The sequence below is a fragment of the Saimiri boliviensis genome, chromosome 12, assembly GCF_048565385.1.
Source record: "Saimiri boliviensis isolate mSaiBol1 chromosome 12, mSaiBol1.pri, whole genome shotgun sequence".
In the NCBI taxonomy this organism is placed as follows: domain Eukaryota; kingdom Metazoa; phylum Chordata; class Mammalia; order Primates; family Cebidae; genus Saimiri; species Saimiri boliviensis.
In genome coordinates, this window is record NC_133460.1 from 17,390,507 (window position 1) to 17,409,557 (window position 19,051).

Here is a 19,051-nt window from a genome sequence, read left to right on the forward strand (position 1 = left end):
AACTATTGGAAAAGAGAAACTCTTCTTTTTCTGAGATGATGAATTAATCTAAAATAAGCCTGAAGCTTCTAATGGTCATCTCTGCCACGAAGAGGAGAATGAAGCCAATGAAGAAGAGAGCAGAACTGAAGGAGGGAGAATCAGATTCCTGATAATATCCTTTGAACCTCTGAATCTAGCCATGCTGAATGCATGGCCCCTGGACTTTTTTGCTCCAGTGATTAGCTATCTTTCTGTTAGCACTTGCAATTGAAAGAGTCCTGACTAATACAACAAACAAGCAAAAGGAGTTCCTCCCTTAATTGCAAAGAATAGGTACTATTTAAATAAAGTGATGGAGGTGGGATGGGGGCTTATTTTGAAGGATATGCAATACACCAGGACTGCAACCCTTCCAAGTTTGAGATAGTCATAGGATCCAGTTACCTTTTTCAACTTCTCTACTTTTCTTGTATCTTTTTTTTTTTTTTTTTGAGACAGAGTCTTGCTCTGTTGCCAGGTGCCAGGCTGGAGTGCAGTGGCACAATCTCAGCTCACTGCAACCTCTGCCTCTTGTATCTTACTTATTTTGTTTCTCATTCTTAACTGCCATTGCTCTTAATTTATGAATCAGTAATGGTTACTAGAAGAAAAAAGAGATTTGGAATATCTTACACAGGAAAGGAAGTTTGGGATAGCTCACAGAATTAAGAAGAAGGCTGGAGAACTGGGCTTAAATAGAATATCAACCACAGAGCACATTATACTCCGTTTCTTTTCTTTTTCTGAGTTCATTTCTCTTTTGCGTCAGTATTCACTTGAATCTTCCTTCCCACTCTAATGCCCTGCATTCAAGACCTTGAATTTAAAATTATAAAAGAAGGAATTTTTCTTTCCCTTCAGTCTTTAGGCCTAATCAAGCCTTGTTATTGAGTTTTATTTCAGTGTGTAAGCTTCAAATCTGTTCCCTAAAGCAGCGTTTTGCAAAATGTGAGAAAATGTCCTAAAGAGGGTGACTGCCAAAAGAGGGCAAAGGACAGCGAAGTGGAGTCACATGGCCTGCAGGTTCTCAGGTGCAAAGCTCACATCTGAATCAGAGGATGTGTATATGTCTGCTTCATTTAGGAAAGAGGTTGAGCACAAAAATGAGAGAAGATTTCAGTTGTGCTTCATTCCTTGGTTAAAAGCAGAGGGTAAAAGCTCAAGGGGCTTTCAGATACTGTCTGTGGAAAGGATCCAAATGTAGAAGACTGGAGACCAAATCCTTTGTTATTCTCCATGTGGGTGACTTGTGTTTTTGCCATTAATAACAATAGGTGCTATTTATTGAGCATTTACTCTGCACCGAGAACTGGGATAAGCATTTATGTGCATTACCTAATTTAATACTCCAATAAACCAATAAAATAGGCATTATTATTATTATCCCTACTTTAGAAATAAGGAAAGTCTCAAGCAGGTTGAATTTTCCATGTTCCCACAGATGTTACAGGCTGAGGGAGGGGGAAATTAGTGAGAAAAAAGTATTAATGGAGAGATCCAGGATCAGGTTGACTCATCTCATAATCATCCTGTGGGTCAGTACTGTTTAGCACCTCCATCTCCCATCCTGCATTATTTAAACCATACGATCTCATCTCACCCAATCTTAACCATCTTGGCTTCTTCATGCAACTGTGAACTCCTTGGGGGCAGGAACAAAGTGACAAGTTCTAACTCAGCCTGGCACTTGGAATTTGGGCTACATGTTCACGTTGAGACTCCTCCCTTGGGTTCTTTATCCCCTTCTCCTTCTTTGATGGACCACTGTTACTCACATTGGAGCTTCCAAGGAAGAACTAACATTTCATTTCCAACTATGTCCAGTGTGGGTTATTTGTAAAGGCAAAGATGATACTAAGCCCATTCACTTGCACAATAATACAGTAGGGCTGACCTAGGAATGCGCCCTCTCCTCTAATTTTCCTTTTATCTGGAAGCAGATAAAATGACACTACTGAAATAGGGGTGACCACAATTGTTGTCAATTTGCTAAAATACAGACCTTAATGGTATAGGATGGAATGAATGGAAGAATATTTAGCTATAGAGAACAATATAGTGAGATATCTTTATTGTTTTGTACTGATTTTTTGGTTTCTCTTTAACATTTTTGTTATATAGGTAATATATCCTCAGTGTAGAAACAATGAAAATACTGAGAAGAAAAAAGAAAAAAAGTCCTCTAAATATCACACCTAGAAATAACTATTGTTCACATTTTATTTACATCCTTCCAATTATAAATGTATTTGGATGTTGGTTTACTTATGGCTTAGCTCATACCTACTGTTTTGTAAAGTTCTGATTTTTTTAACTTTGTAGTAGTGTGACTCTATTCTGCTATTAAATACAGACTTATGTAATAATGAGCCTCATACTTTTAGAAAGAGAAAATCATTTTCTCCTGAAAACTCTAGATGTAAAGACGGTGTGAGTCTGCAGCTACCACGAATGGAGAAAGCCTAACCTGCATATGAATTAACCTGCATATGAAGCAAGCAGAGCGACAGTGAAAGGCTGAGTCTTAATAATAATTCGTGAATCCCTGGATCCAGCTTTGCCTAAAGCTCTCTCTTTAAGAGGCAGCAAAGCATAGTTGTTAGGAGTGCAGTCTCTGGAAGCAGACTGCCTGGGTTCAAATCTTGGCTCTGCTACTAGGATTTAAGAAGGTAATAAATGTAATACACTTAGAACACAGTCTGGCTAACAATAGGCCCTCAATAAACATTAGCTATTATCATGCTGAAAACTTTTGAGTTACATCCATCAATAAATTCTTTTTTTGGCTTTAGCCATTTTGATTGATATAGATATGTACTTTTCAACTTGCTACACATCTTTCAACCAACTTGAGAATTTTATTGACAACAAAATAAAATCATTTTCTGTTCTCAGTAATCACTTTAGACCCCTCTTCTTTGAATCCGGTGTATCTCCTTGGTATTTTAAAAGTTTCTAGGGAAGAAACCAAATATCCTCTCTGGACATAGCTCATGGCAGGTGTTCAATAAGTGCTTACTGGATAAATAGATAGATAATACCTTCAAACACCCCTTTGCCTGAAGGACAACAATTTTAGCCATGAGGACATGGTACAACTTACCTTAAAGGACCAAATTCTCTGTTTATTGATCACCTCCTTCATGTCCTCTCTTCCCTCTTTATTCAGTCACGACTCCATGGATAAGCATGATAATCACCTTTTCACTTATAACCACCAACCCTCTTGACCCTTTCTCACTGTGCTGTATTTCTTGGGTTGAGATCAACTTTCTTTCCACTCAATGTCTGCACCCGCACAACTGAACACAGCAAACGTACAAGCATGACGACTAGTCTCACTTAAAATTCATCATTTCTATTCTCAAGAGGGCCCTTAACACTTCCTGGCAATCATACTACATTTCCTAGTCCATTCATTCTCAGGCTTTATATAGCTACTTAGTAACCTCCCTCCTCTTTGCAAACCTCTAAGGCTTTCTCCACTATCCCCATCAGCCAATGGTCTTGCCTTTACTTTACTGGTAAAATAGAAGCAATCAGAAGAGAGTTTTTACAGTCACCTCTGCTCACCTACCTGCATCTGTGTCCATATAGTTGATTTTATCTCTTGTTAGTATGATTTTTTTTGTGATCTGTTTGTTTATTTTTAATTTTTATGAGTACATAGTAGGTGTATATATTTGTGGAGTGTATGAGATGTTTTGATACAGGTATTCAATACATAATAATCACATCATGGAGAATGGGGTATCCATCCCCTCAAGCATTTATCCTCTGTATTACAAACAATGCAGTTCCACTCTTTTAGATATTTTTAAATGTACAATTAAGTTATTATTGAGTATAGTCAAACACTGTTGGCCTGTCAAATAGTAAGTCTTGATTCTTTCTAGCTACTTTTTTGTACCCACTAGCATCCCAACCTCCCCCCCACACACATACCCCACTAGACTTCCCAGCCTCTGGTAACCATCCTTCTACGATCTATGTCCACGAGTTCAATTGCTTTGCTTTTTAGATCCCGCAAATCAGTGAGAACATGAGATGTTTGTCTTTCTGTGGCTGGAGGTCACTTAACATAATCATCCCCAATTCCATCCATGTTGTTGCAAATGCCTATTAATATGATTTTATGGTCTGTGTTTTTAGATAAGACCAACCCCTCCACTTGTACCTGTACCCAGTCTACTCCTGTCTTCCCTAGGACATGACCTCAGAAATTCTTCACTCTCCCTCGTTTGTGGTCAACTTTCCCTCTCCACTGGGTCCCTCTCATCAGCATACAAGTAGGTTGTTATTTGTGATATCTTAAAAAGCAAAAAACTACCTTATCTTGACTTCACCTTTGCCTTTTCTAGTGCTCTATTAATATGCTTCCCTTTACAGCTCAACTCCTCAGCAGAATGATCTTTAGTGCTCCCAATTGCCCTGAACCCATTCCAGTCAACTTTTGCTTCTACCTCTCCCCTCTCCTCTACAACTGTTCTTCTCAAGGTCACCAATGAATTCCATGTTGTTGAACTCAGGTCAATTTTTAATCCTCATTGAACCCACCTAAAAGCAGTGTTTGATACAGCTGACACTTTCTTCTTGAAATGCTTTGTTCATCAGGATTTCAAGATGCCACATTCTTCTAGTGTCTCTAGCACTTCTCTCCTTCTCCTTCAAAGCCTCCTTTGATGACTTCCTTTTGCCTCCCTGACCCCTAACCTGGAGTATCCTAGGGATTAGTATTGAGACATCACCTCTTTGCTACTTACATTCATTATTTTAGTGATATGAGTCTCGTGGCTTGATATACCACTTACATGCTGCCGAGTCTCAAAGGCGTATCTTCATTCCTCTAAACTGTCTACTCAGCATCTCTACTTGGATGCCTAATAGACATCTCAAATAAACATGTCCCAAACTGAACTCTTACGAGTTCCCTAAAGCCTACTTTTTTCATAGTCTTAGTCATGTAAATAAATGGTAACCCTAGTCTTCATTTGCTCAGGCCAAGAAAAGTCTAGAATTAGTCCTGATTATTTTCTTTCTCATACTAACACCTGATGTGTGAGCAACTCTTGCTGATTCTCTCCTCAAAGGCTATACAGTAGTCCCTCTCCATCTGCAATTTTGCTCTCTGCATTTTCAGTTACCCACAGTCAACCATGGTTCAAAAATATTAAGTGAAAAATTCCAGGAATAAACAATTTGTAAGTTTTAAATTGCACAGCATTCAGAATTGCATGATGAAATCTCTCCCTATCCTGCTCTGTCCTGCCTGGGACATGATTCATGCCTTTGTTCAGCATAGCTACACTGTAGATGCTACCCCACCTGTTCATCATGAGTAGCCTTCTTGGTTATCAGACCGACTATTGCAGCATCACAGTGTTTGCATTCAAGTAACCTTTATTTTACCAAATAATGACCCCAAAGCACAAGAACAGTAATGCTGGCATATTGTTATGACTGTTCTATTTTTAGTTATTGTTTGTGATTTTAGATAAATTAATCTCTTACTGTATCTAATTTATAAAGTTTATCATAGGTATGTATATAGGAAAAAACAGTGTATACAGAGTTCAGTACTACCCACAGTCTCAGGCATCCACTGGGGGTCTTAAAGCATATCCCTCTTGAATAAACGGGGACTATTGTTGAATCTGACTGACTCACAGTCCCATTGCTAACAGCCTGGTCCAAGTCACCATCCTTTCTCAACTAGATTCCTGTGATAGCTACTATCAGTCATTTCTTTCCTCTGGATTCTATTCCCACTCTTTCATATTTTCCTTTGAATTGCAAGATGCTGGAAGTCTGAAAACTACATTTCCCAGAATCTTTGGCCAGTTGGTTTTCCAGTTAGGTTCACCCACAGGAGGTCCTGGCAGAATACTGGAAAACAAATGGAAGGAAAAAAACCAAGTTTTGCTTCTAGAGATGTCTCATATAGCATTAGCAGGAACAGCAGGGATGGCAATGTGCACAATTTATTATTTCCTTCTCATGTGGCGTGGTGGTTGAAGTGGGCATTCCTATAGTCTCAGCAGCACAGAATTCATAGGTCCTGGCTCCCACAGATATAATGGACCCTCTACCTCTCAGACAATTTTGGGTGCCCCAGAGTCCTGCAACATTAGTGGAAGTGTGACCTTCTGGCTTCCTGCAAGGTGGATGTGGCCATGGTTCCTAAGGCAGCAGTAACAGTAGCAGATGCTCCAGCTATCACAGTGATGTAGCAGTCATGGGCTCTGTTAACACCACTTTCTCTTTAATCCTACAATCAAGGCATGGTTTTTGCAGTTATTAATTTTTAGGTAACTTTATTTTCCCCTTTTTGCTCCTCCCCTTTAACTCAGTGTTAATGGGCATTTAACTTTCTATCCTTTAGGATTAGATTTGGTTGCATATAATGGAAAACCCCAGGACGTTTGGGACCAATTCCTTCTAATAAATCCTTTCTGTGAACTACCTAGAGCTGTTCTGTTTTTCTGAGCAGATGCTGACTGATATAGTCCTCTAACAGATCTTCTTAAAGTTTAGACTCAAAAAGAGTAATCCTTCTATTTAAAGCCCTCTGTGGCCTCTAATATCACTTAAATAGAAGATCTATCCCTGAGGCTAAAGACTTGTCAACCTGGTAAGAAATATTGGGGGACAATAAACCAAAATAATACTGCCAACTGCACAGACCACTCACCTCCTCCCTGACCCTACCCTATTCTTAAGCAACAAATAGACTAAAAACTTAACCCTTTTTAAAATGAGAAATAATCAGAAGAATCTGGTATGGGATCCATGAATATTCATGCTAACACTGTTACTCTTCCCACCACTATGTTTGAGGTCTCCCAGTCAGAAGCTCCTCTTAATCCATTTTCCTGCAGAATAAGTGACTACAGAGTGAGTGGCACTGTTTTCTGGTTGCGTGCATGGCAAGGGATAGATGGGGTGTCCAACTGCTCAAACTTGTGCCTCTTTCCTGCTCCCCACAGTACCTGATGCCTCCAAGTGCTGAGACTTTTGAGCATTTCTGAGGCAGTATTTCCTACGGTAGGCAGTCAGCTGCAAACTACTCGTCTGCTATGCCGGGTAATGCTTCCAACATTTTATGGTAATCTTACATTTTCCATTGCATCCTCTCACTTTCTTTGTCCTTGTAGATTAATACCTTTATTTCATTCCATTAGATGTGGTGGTATTGTGAGGAATACAATCTATGTGACAGAAGGGTTCTGAAACAACCTTGAATTTCACCAACAAAAAACACTCAGGTGGTGGCCCTTGAGTTAATCTTCCTGTACCAAAGAGGCAGCTCCTTCAGTTTTGAGTCTTCAGCTCTGGCCGTTTTCAAATGTGGACTCTGCAGGTGACAAGCAGAGAGCAAGTAAACAGTTTAAGAAGGTCAGTGGGTAGGAGGGAAACCCAATTAACTTGTGTGATACAAGCAGCATATGACTCAGTCCTTTTGTAAAAATGTAGAATAGCATAGCCAAAGATAAGGTGCCCTTAACCACCCGCCCCCAGCAACTTTTGTGCTCTCTTCCTCTCCCAAAAAGTTGTTAACACTATCACAGCTTAGGTAGCATACTTTTAATCTTTTTCCTATGCCTTCATGTATAGAGAAATAGAAGAGAAATTTTTAAACCAGCGTACTTGGTTGGGGGTTTTGCTAGGTACAGACATGGTAAGGGTATTCTGCAACTTGCTTTTTTCACGGAACATGCTAATGCCTATAGATTTGACTTAGGCTCTTCAAGGTATTTTCATCACGTAGATGATACCTCAAGTTATTTCCAGTTTATATTGATTCTGTGTTTTGGTTTATGTATCCATTTCAGTGTTAATGGGCATTTAACTTTCTATCCTTTAGGGTTAGATTTGGTTGCATATAATGGAAAACTCCAAAACAACAGCAGTTTGAATCGGATATAAATATATCTATCTCATTTAGCGGAAGTGAAAAAGGAAGGAATCTGGGTCTGTATGGCAGCTCTATGAAGTTATCAGGCACCCAAGCTTCTTCCATCTCTCTGCAACCTTGGATGTCTCCCACCTCCTTACGGTTGAAAATAGGCACCTGACATGTCCACAATCACATCCCCAATCCTGTTGACTGTGTGGAGGACACAGAGAAGGGTACTCTTCCTCCCTCTTAAGAGGATTTCCCAGAAGTCTACACGAATGTCTGATTACCTTCCATTGGCTGGAATTTAATCACATGGCCACATCTGTCCACAAGGAAAGCTAGGGTATGTACTCTTTTGATGGGTGGTAGTGTTCATTGATTCTGTTGTTTTGAAAGAGAAGTGAATAGGAAGTAGGCAGCTCGCAGTTTCTGCCTCAAGTTGTTTATACTCTTATTCTAACAGCAATGCTTCAATAAACATCTTTTAACAACAAAGGTCAGTCAAAATATCCTCAGCCAATTAGACAGACCCTGGCCCTCTGTGCCAGTCATTAACTCTTTAGTTGCTGGGTCCTGGAAAAGCACGGGGCTAAGGGTAAGAGATTGAAGCTGTCCAGGGAGTAAAGGTCAAGGGATAAGGGATTGAAGTGGTCCAGGGAGTGAAGGTCAAGAACACTTAAAGGACCTAAGTTTGAGGCTATCTACCAACCAAAGGAGAAGCATTTCAATATTTTAGAAACTGGTAGAAGCCTGCTTATATTTTCCTTACAGTGTACACATGGCAGTGTGTCTCTAAAGAAGAATCACTGGGTCACAGGGTATGCATATTTTTAATTTGATAGATTCTCCCAAATTCTCTTCCAAGATGGTAATGCTAATCCACATCACCCCAACAATACCATCCCAATACCTCATCAATTTTACACATCAAGAAATTATATCTTAAAAATAATTTAGCCAATAGTATGGAAGAAAAATGATATAAAATTTTTGTTTTTACTTGCATTTCCCTATCACCAAGTGTGAGAATCTTTTATATGTTTCACGATCATATAAATTGACTCTCCACAGACTTTTACCAATTTTCCTGGAGTGTATTTTTGTTTAAAATCTGAAGTAGTGCACCAATTTTTTTCCAATTGGATAAGTAATTTTCCAAAATCAATTACTGAATGATCTTCTCTTTTCTCGCTGATATAAAATGCCATGTTTTTAATCTCTAGACTCCCTCTCTGATTCCATAGATCCATTTGTCAATATTTACAAACAGTATGATCTTAACATGCTTTAATTTTGTAATATTGTTGTAAGATTATTTTAGAAATAATATATAAGAAGAATCATAAAGAATAGACAAAATGCTTTTGAAAATAAAAAAGAATGTTGTACTTTCCCAGATCTTAAAATAAGTTATAAAGTTATGATAATTAAACAGCGTGGTATTAGTCTAAGACAGAACACACAAATTGATCAAAAGGATGAAAAAGAAAGTCAACTAACAAGCCTTCAATATTTGCTGAATATGTGATGGGGTAGGCATTTGGTTGTTGGAGTTGAGGCAATTTGTTTGCCAAAACAAAACAAATTCCAAATGAACTGAAGCATTTAATATTAGAAATTAACCCATAAAATATTATAAGAACATATTGAGGTAAAGAAATTTTTAAACATAAAAGCAGTGGAAGATACCATAAAGGATAAGATGGTAAATTTTGGCTATGTAAACACTTTACACCTGTATATTAAAAAAAAACAGCAACTTAAAATAAAATTTAAAACACATAACACCAAAAAAAAATCAACAACATATGGCAAAGTTTAATACCCTTAATAAGTAAAGTCTGTAAAAAATCGGGAAGAAAAAAGGAGCACCACAATGGGAAAATGGTCAAAGCATATCAGTAGCTGTTTCAGAAAAGAAGAAGTGACTAATTTACCAGTGGAAAACTTGAACATTAAAGAAGTACAAAATAAACTAATGTTCAGTAGAATTTACCTTTCAAATTGGCCAATATTTTTTTTCTTTTTTTTAAATTGCATTTTAGGTTTTGGGGTACAAGTGAAGAACATGCAAGATTGTTGCATAGGTACACACGTGGCAGTGTGATTTTGCTGCCTTCCTTCCCGTCAGCTATATCGGTCATTTCTCCCCATGCTCTCTCTCCCCACCTCCCCACCCCCCGATCCCTCTCCCATTTCCCCCTAACGGACCCCAGTGTGTAGTGCTCCCCTTCCCGTGTCCATGTGTTCTCATTGTTCAACACCCGCCTATGAGTGAGAACATGCAGTGTTTGATTTTCTGTTCTTGTGTCAGTTTGCTCAGAATGATGGTTTCCAGGTTCATCCATGTCCCTACAAAAGACATGAACTCATCTATAAGGACACATGCACACGAATGTTCATTGCAGCACTATTTACAATAGCAAAGACCTGGAACCAACCCATCGATGATAGACTGGACAGGGAAAATGTGGTACATATACACCATGGAATATTACACAGCCATCAAAAACGATGAGTTGGCCAATATTTTTTAAGTGATAAGCTCCAGCTATCAAACCTATATAAAAAGGGCACACTCATACGTACTTGAGTGTTTACATTGGAACAGTTGTTCTGGAAGACAATTTAGCAGTGTGTGTCACACACTTTAGAAAGTATTCATACCTTTTCACTCAGGGTAGAAGTGTACCCCAAGAAAATAGATTATAGATACATACAAAGGCTTTTTTTTTTTTTTTTGAGCTGGAGTGTCTCTCTGTCACCAGGCCATAGGGCAGTGGGCAGTGGTGAAATCTCGGCTCACTGCAACCTCCACCTCCTGGGTTTAAGCAATCCTCCTGCCTCAGCCTCCTGAGTAGCTGGGACTACAGGGATGTCCCACCATGCCCAGTTAATTTTTGTATTTTCAGTAGAGACAGAGTTTCACCATGTTGGCCAGGATGATGTCGATCACTTGACTTTGTGATCTGCCCACCTCAGCCTCTCAAAATAAGGTTTATGCATAAGGTTAGTGTTTGTCACCTTATACAAATAAAATTGGAAGCAATCTTAATGCTGCATCAACCTGTTATTGCTTAAATAAATTACGGTCCCTCAGTGTCAACCCTCTATCCCAATTTAGAGTTGACAGGGAAGAGGCAGGAAGCCAGACTGGTATTAGGCATGTGTGTCTCAACTTTGTCCCTTAATGATCTAGCCTAGTGATTCTCAGCCCTGGCTGCACATTAGAATCACCTGGGGAGCTTTAAAAAAATGCTGATATCTGAAGCTACCTCCTCCTCCCAAGATTCCGATTCAATTGGTCCTGGGTGAGGCCTAGGCATTGGTATTATTTTTAAAGCTCCCTGGGTGATTCTAATGTGCAACCAGGGTCAAAAACCATTGCTAACCAGCACTCCCTTTAAGTTGATTAATTATATAGGCTATTGACCAAAGCTGGAACTAACAGCCCTCAAGAAACCCCAGGGAAGCCACACCATTGTTTGAGTCCAACTGATCACAAATGGGCAGCGGCCAACCTCATGCCCCAAGAGACTGGCCTCCCTGGTCATGCTACAGCCCAACCAGCCAAGTGTCTATTAGATTTAATATCAAAGAGGTCATGGGTGACCTTCACAAGCACACTTACCGGCGAAGGATTCTTGGACTGTTCTGTGACAAACTGCCACAACAAAACTACACACCAGTTCATGTTTCCATTTTTAGCCTCTTTATTACCTCCATCTGTTGATGGAGATGCGGCAGCAAACACAGAGTGTGAGCTGCAGCCTTATCTGGAATTGTATAAATAAGGACAGCCAAACTCCTACAATGTCTCCCACTTGCAGGGGGTGCTAATGCTTCCTGAGCGGGTCCCTCCTTCTGTCCATGCCTTCCGTTTCTACTCCCTCAGTCTCTGTTCCCCTCTCCTCCACCTCAATAACACGTTTGCAGTTTACACTTCATTTCACACAAACAACTTTCTAGCACTTCCTTGCTCACACAGTGATGGCTTGAGGCTTAGCTGCAAACCATGAAAAGGCTTCTTTATTTTCATCAGCAACTGCCTGTTCCCTAATGCCCCTACTGCTCTATCTCTGACTCCTAACCTCCTCAACCTATCTAATGACATTGGGAGCTGCAAGGACTATACTTCATGTCAGATAATGCATTAATATATTAAAGGAAGTGACGTGTTAATGTCTAGAGTCCCTCTTTCTGAGAATAAGATGAAAGACCTAAAGAAGAAAATATGTGGCTACTATTTAATTTTCTGTACTCTTTCCGTCACACTCGGATTCCCAAGGGAGAGAAAACGGGGACTAGGGAATATTCCAAGGAATGTTTCCCAAACTTCATTCACATTGCACCTTCATGATTTCTCTCCCGCCAGGGTACAAATAGTATGATTATTTCTGTAACTTTTTTATGTTATCTGACTCTGAAATACACATATGTCTTATTTTTCAAAAGTTAACCTTATCATTACTCAAAATAAAACAGCAGTCTCATTTCCCCAAATTGAAGATTACCTTTAAAACATATTAACTGTATTTCCTTTGGCTATATGTTCAATAGTGGGATTGCTGGATCATATGGTAGTTTTTCTTTTTTTCTTTCTTTTTTTTTTTTTTTTTTTTTTGAGACAGGGTCTCTCTCTGTCACCAGGCTGGCCCTGGTGCAACCTTGGCTTACTGCAACCTCCACCTCTTCAGGTCAAGCAATTCTTGTGCCTCAGCCACCCGAGCAGTTTGGATTACGGGTATAAGCCACCATGGCTGGATAATTTTTGTGTTTTTAGTAGAGACAAGATTTCACCATGTTGGCCAGGCTGGTCTCAAACTTCTGGCCTCATGTGATACGCTCTCCTCACAAAGTGCTGGGATTATAGGCATGAGTCATCATACCCAGCTATTTCTAATTTTTTGAGAAACCTCCATACTGTTTTCTATAATGGCTGTAACAATTTGCACTCTCACCCAGGATGTATAAGAGTTCCCCTTTCTCCACATCCATACAGCATTTTAACTGTCTTTTTGATGATGGTCATTCTAACAGGTATGAGATGATATCTCATTGTGGTTTTGATTTGCATTTCCCTGATGATTAGTGATGTTAAGCATTTTTTTTCCAAATACCTGTTGACCATTTGTATGCATTCTTTTGAGAAATGTCTATTCAGATCTTTTGTCCATTTTTAAATCAGATTTTCTTTTGCTATTGAATCATTTGGATTTCTTATTATTCTGGATATTAATCCCTTGTCAGATCCGTAGTTTACAAATATTTTCTTCCATTATCTAAATTGCCTCTTCACTTTGTTGATTATTTCCTTTGCTGTGAATAAGTGTTTTGGTTGGTGTAGTCTCATCTGTCTATTTTTGCTTTTGTTGCTGTGCTTTTGAGATCTTATCTAAAAAATCTTTGCAGACCAACCATGAAGCATTTCTCCTGTTTTCTTCCAGTAGTTTTATTGTTTCAGGTCTTACATCATTTTGAGTTGATTTTTGTATATGTTGAGAGATAGTGGTCTAGCCTCCTTCTTCTGAATGTGAATATACAGTTTTCCCAGAACCATTTATTTAAAAGACTGCCTTTTCTCTATTTTGTGTTCTTGGTAGCTTTCTTAAAAGTCAGTTGGCTATAAGTTGGTGGATTTATTTCTGGGTTCTCTATTCTATTCCCCTGGTCAATGTGTCTATCTTTATGTCAGTACCATGCTATTTTGGCTATCATAGCTTTGAAGTATAATTTGAAGCCAGGTAGTGTGAGGCTGCCAGCTTTGTTCTTTTTGCTTGAGACTACTTTGATTATTTGAGGTCTTTTGTGGTTCCATATGAATTTTAAGAATTTTTTTTTATTTTTGTGAAGAACGTCACTGATTTTTTTATAGGGATTGCACTGAATCTGTAGGTTACTACAGTAGTATAGATATTCTAACAATATTAGTTCTCCCAATAACTAGGAGCATTGTACTGTTCACAATAGTCAATACATGGAATCAAATTAAGGGTCTGTCAATGGATTCATGGAAAAAGAAAATATAGTATATATGCATAATGAAATACTACTCATCCATAAAAGGAATGAAATCCTGTCATTTGCAGTAACATGGATGAGCCTGGAGGACATTATGTTAGGTGAAATAATCCAAGCACAGAAAGACAAATACAACATGATTTCACTTACAGGTAAAATCTACAGAAATCAAATGCATTGAAGTAGGGAGTAGAATAGTGGTCACCAGGCAGGGAAAGGTGAGCAATGGGATAAGAAGGGACTGCTCAATGCATACAAAGTTACGTTAGATAGAAAAAATAAGTTCTAATGATCTATTCCACAGTGGGATGAGCATGGGTAACAATATTGTATTGCATATTTGAAAATAGCCAGAAAAGAAGACTTGAATGCTCTCACCACAAAGAAATGATAAATGTATGAGGTGATGGACATGCTAAACATCCTGATTTGATTATTACACAAGGTGTACATGTATCAAAACATTACATGGTATCCCATAAATATGTACAATTATTATGTGTCAATTAAAAAGTAACCAGGAAATAAAAATCTTTAAAAACACTCCTGTACATATATCTCAAAATTTAAAGTATAATTTAAATCAACCACTCACATTTAATACAGATGAAACAATGTTATAACATTCTTTAGATCCTGTTGTCTGCTAGAAGCTCAATTTGAGACTTGCTTTCTCTTTGTTTAGAAGAGGAATAAGCAAGAGAGGTGTTAAAGGCATTTTAGCACCAGACTGATAGTTCTTGATGTAATCAGAAGGACTGAAAGAGGTTTGCAAAAGAATAACTTGCTTTGTGAATTGATAGCTATGTAACGCCTAATATTATCTTGATACTCATAAACACTCCACACTTGGATAAACATTGCTATAGCCCAATGTTTGCTTTTATTTCTAGTGAGAGCCTCTATATGCCTCTTTTCCTATTGTAGCTGGACCCCAAAATAAGCTTGAATATGATTTTGGATCCTTTTTCCTTTAAACCGGGCTAACCATCTATTGACCAATAAATCTCCCTGAGAGATTCCGATTCAGTAGGTCTGAATTGCAGCTCAAAGCTGTATTTCTAAAAAGTGCACCAGGTGATTCCAATGGGAAGACAGCTTTGGGGAACTTTTGCCTAGGATCTATCCCTAAGCAGCAAGGTACCTCCAGTACTCCCAGTAGAACCTGGATTATTTCACCCTCCTCTCAACCATTCTGCTCAAATGCTCCCAAACTAAATTCCTCTAAAACACCTCAGCTATGAAAGGCTCTTTCATCTCTTATCACCTTCCTGCAAAACTGAAAAATCTGTTCTTTATTAATAATCTCTAAAAGCATCCCATCCTAAGCCTACACTTGTGGTGTGGAGATGGGGAGAAGAAAAGAAACAGACCAGAGAATGCCTAACTTCTCTCTGCCACGAGGGTAACACACGTTCACCTCCCGGCCACTCACCATCTTTTTTCCATTTCTATTGGGATTCCTCAGTCCTATCTCTACAACTTCAACCTCTGTTAATCCTTGATCCTAAAGAAGGCTGGTGAGAGGAGAGGGTAAAGGCCAACAGTGTTAAAATGTAATTGAACTCAGCTAGGATGTCTTCACCATCCAGTGAACTCATCTTAAGTGGATTTTCTAATTCAGAATGAAACATTTGTAGGGAGCATTGGTCAGGTTTTCTAGAGTCAAGGCAGATAGCTGCTAATGTATACGTTGATTTGGAAGTTCATTTATACCAGCCTACTGTCTAGAGGATGTCCAGTGTAGAGGTAAACCCCTGGAGAGAGGTAGACTTGTTTTCAAAGCCTGTCTGTGCTACTTGCTACCCAAGTGACCTTAACTAAGTGATCTAACCTCTTAGCATCTCGGTTTTCTTATCTCTGTTGGGGGCAGCAATAACAAAGGGATTAAATCTTAGAGTCATCATGAGAATAAAATAAAATAAAATAATGTATGTAAAGAGATTTGCATGGTGCCTGATAGAAGTGGATGTTCAATAAATGTTAGCCTTTATTGGGAACAATGTCATTGTCGTCATCATCATCATCAGTCTGTGAATCTCTGAGCCAACAATTGGATAACATTGCAAATTGGGTAAATTGGACATTTGTTCTTCTTTAAGCTGCTCAGCTTTGAGCACTTTTCCTGTTTATGGAATCCCTTCACTGAGTCATGGTGGCAGGCAAAACCTTAAGCTGAAAAATGTCATATTTCACTTTCTGGACTCCCTTGCAGCTAGGGAAATCCAGACTCTGGCTGTGTCCCTTTCCACGTGGTAAGGAGTACACAGGGCCAAGATGTGTTCACCTATGACCCACTCCACATCTCGCCTGTACAGTCTCCTCCCCAAGTCCATTATTTAGAGGGCGGATTGCATACACATCCTGAGGCTTAAAGGGTGGCCATGAAGTGACCATTTGCAGGGATAGGATGCGGGAAGTGTGTGGTTGGTGCTTGAATGCTTACATGCTTGTGTATAAGGCAACTTAAAGTGGAGAATGAGTAAGTGGTGAAGAGAGAAGGGGGTTGAGACACAGACCAGGCTGGCTCTCCCTGTGCCATCACCTTCATTTGAACTGGGCCTTTCAGAATGTTCTGAAGGCATATTATAGAATATATTTTATGTAATACTTTTCCAGGTTTGGTTTATAATTTTTAAATGTTTAAGCATACAGTCAGTTGGCCTTCAATTGTGTTCTTGCTCTAAACCCTGAAAATGTTAGGAATTGTCTGGGAATCTGCTCTGGTCTTTGATCAGGAGCAAAAGACACAAGAAAGCAAGGGCTATACAGAGTCTCCACCCCACACTGTGTGTGTGTGTGTGTGTGTGTGTGTGTGTGTGTGTGTGTGTGTGTGTGTCAGTGGCAGCTGCAGCAAGATTAATATTCTGAAGACAAATGGTAGCAGGAAGAATGGGGTCTTCCAGAGTCCATTGCTCGTGGTGCTGATGGTGAGCTGCATCTACTGCTGGGGTAGCAGCAGCAGTACCCTAAATAGGCCACTTTTGAGGGGATCTGGCCAGAGATTCTGCTGCTCAGTCTCTTTTCTTTCTTTTTTTTTTCTCTTCCCCACTTTTCTCTTTTTCCAGACATCTCAGCAATTCTATGAACTACCCAACAGCCTTTTATTATCTCTTTTAAAATGTTTACTTATTTCTACCCCTTGAGTCCATGTGTCCAGTGGAAAGAGCAATAGAACACAAACAGAAATAAAAGAAAGTTATAATTAAAGTTACTCATAATCTTGCCACCCTGCAGAATTGACTGTTATCAATTCAGCATATAATCTTTCAGATTTTATATGTAACCATTAATATAGATATACAAAATTACAAAAATAAGTCACAGAATATATTCTGTTTTGCAACCTAATTTTCTCACAAAACCCTGTATTGTGGACATCTTTACATGTCAATGCATTTTTCTTTTTATTATTATTATTATTATTTGGAGACAAAGTCTCACTCTGTCACCTGGGCTGGAGTGCAGTGACATGATCCTGGTTCACCACCACACATGGCTATTTTGTATTTTTAATGGAAACAAGTTTTGCCATGTCGGCCAAGCTGGTCTCAAACTCCTGATCTCAAGTGATCCACCTGCCTTGACCTCCCAAAGTGCTGGGATTACAGGCCTCAATCACTGTACCTGGCCCATTTTTCTTTTTATAAATTCAATGTGTTATTTTGAGTTATTTGTAGATTCACATGCAATTGTACAACATAATACAAGGAGAGCCCATGTATGCTTTACCCAGTTTCTCCCAATCTTGGAAAACTATTGTATCACAACCAGGATATTGACCTTCTTGTTTTGTTTTTTTTTAAGAGACAGGGTCTTGCTCTGTTGCCCAGTCGAGAGTGCAGTAGCACTATCATAGCTCCCTGCAGCCTCAAACTCCTGGAATCTAGCAATCCTCCTGCTTCAGATTCCTGAATAGCTGGCACTACAGATGCAGGCAAATGCATCCAGCTAATTTTTTAATTTAGCTATTGACATTAATCCACTGATATTACTCAGATTTCCCCTGTTTTACTTGTGCTCATTTGTGTGTGTGTGTTTAATTGAATACAGTATTATTGTGTTCATTCATCCACCACCACAGTCAAGAGACAGAACAGTTCCATCATCACAAGGATCCTTCATGTATCGTTTAATAACCTCACCCACCTCTCTCCTGCCCTACTCCCCATCCCTAACTGCTAATCTGTTCTCCATTTCTAAAATTTCATCTTTTCACCAGTGTTACATAAATGAAATAATATTACATGATTTAAAAGGTGACATGTATCAATAGTTCATTCTTGTTTATTGCTGAGTAGTATTCCATGGTATGGGTGTATCACAGTTTCTTATCATCCACCCATTGAAAGACATTTAGGTTGTTCCCAGTTTTTGGCTATTAAAAATAAAACTGCTATGTACATTTGTGTATAAGTTTTTGGGTGTGGACATAAGTTTTCATTTCCATGGATAAATGAATGTCCAAGAGCTCAACTGCTGGATGAAATAGTAATTGCATGTGTATTAGGTTGGTGCAAAAGCAACCTGATTTCCAAGTAGAAATTACCCTGCCCAGAACTTCCATTCATGAGTAACAGTTCCATTTCCTAATGCTACACAGAAGCAGGCCGTCCGAAATGCAAAGTTCTTTTGCACCAACCCAATCATTTATAAGAAACAGCCAAGCTGTTTTTCAGAGTAGCCACACTATTTTACAATGTATGAATGATCCCGTCTCCACATCCTTGACAGCATTTGATGTTGTTGCGTTTATTTTATTTTATTTTATTTTAGCCCTTCTGATGTATGTGGCTGATACCTTATCATGGTTTTAACATGTTTCCCTGATGGCTAATGATCCTGAACATCTTTTCACATGCTTATTTTTCAAATGCACATCTTTTTTGGTGAAATGTTTCTTCATATCTTTGCCAATTTTCTCATCTTATTTTTTGTTACTGTTGAGTATTGAGAATCATTTATATATTATAGCTACTAGTCCTTTGTGGTTTACAGGCATTTTCTCCCAGTTTGCACCTTATGTTTTTATTCTTTTCATGGGGTCTTTTGCAAAGCAAAAGTTTTTAATTTTGATGAGGTCAGATTTATCAATCTTTCCTCTTACAG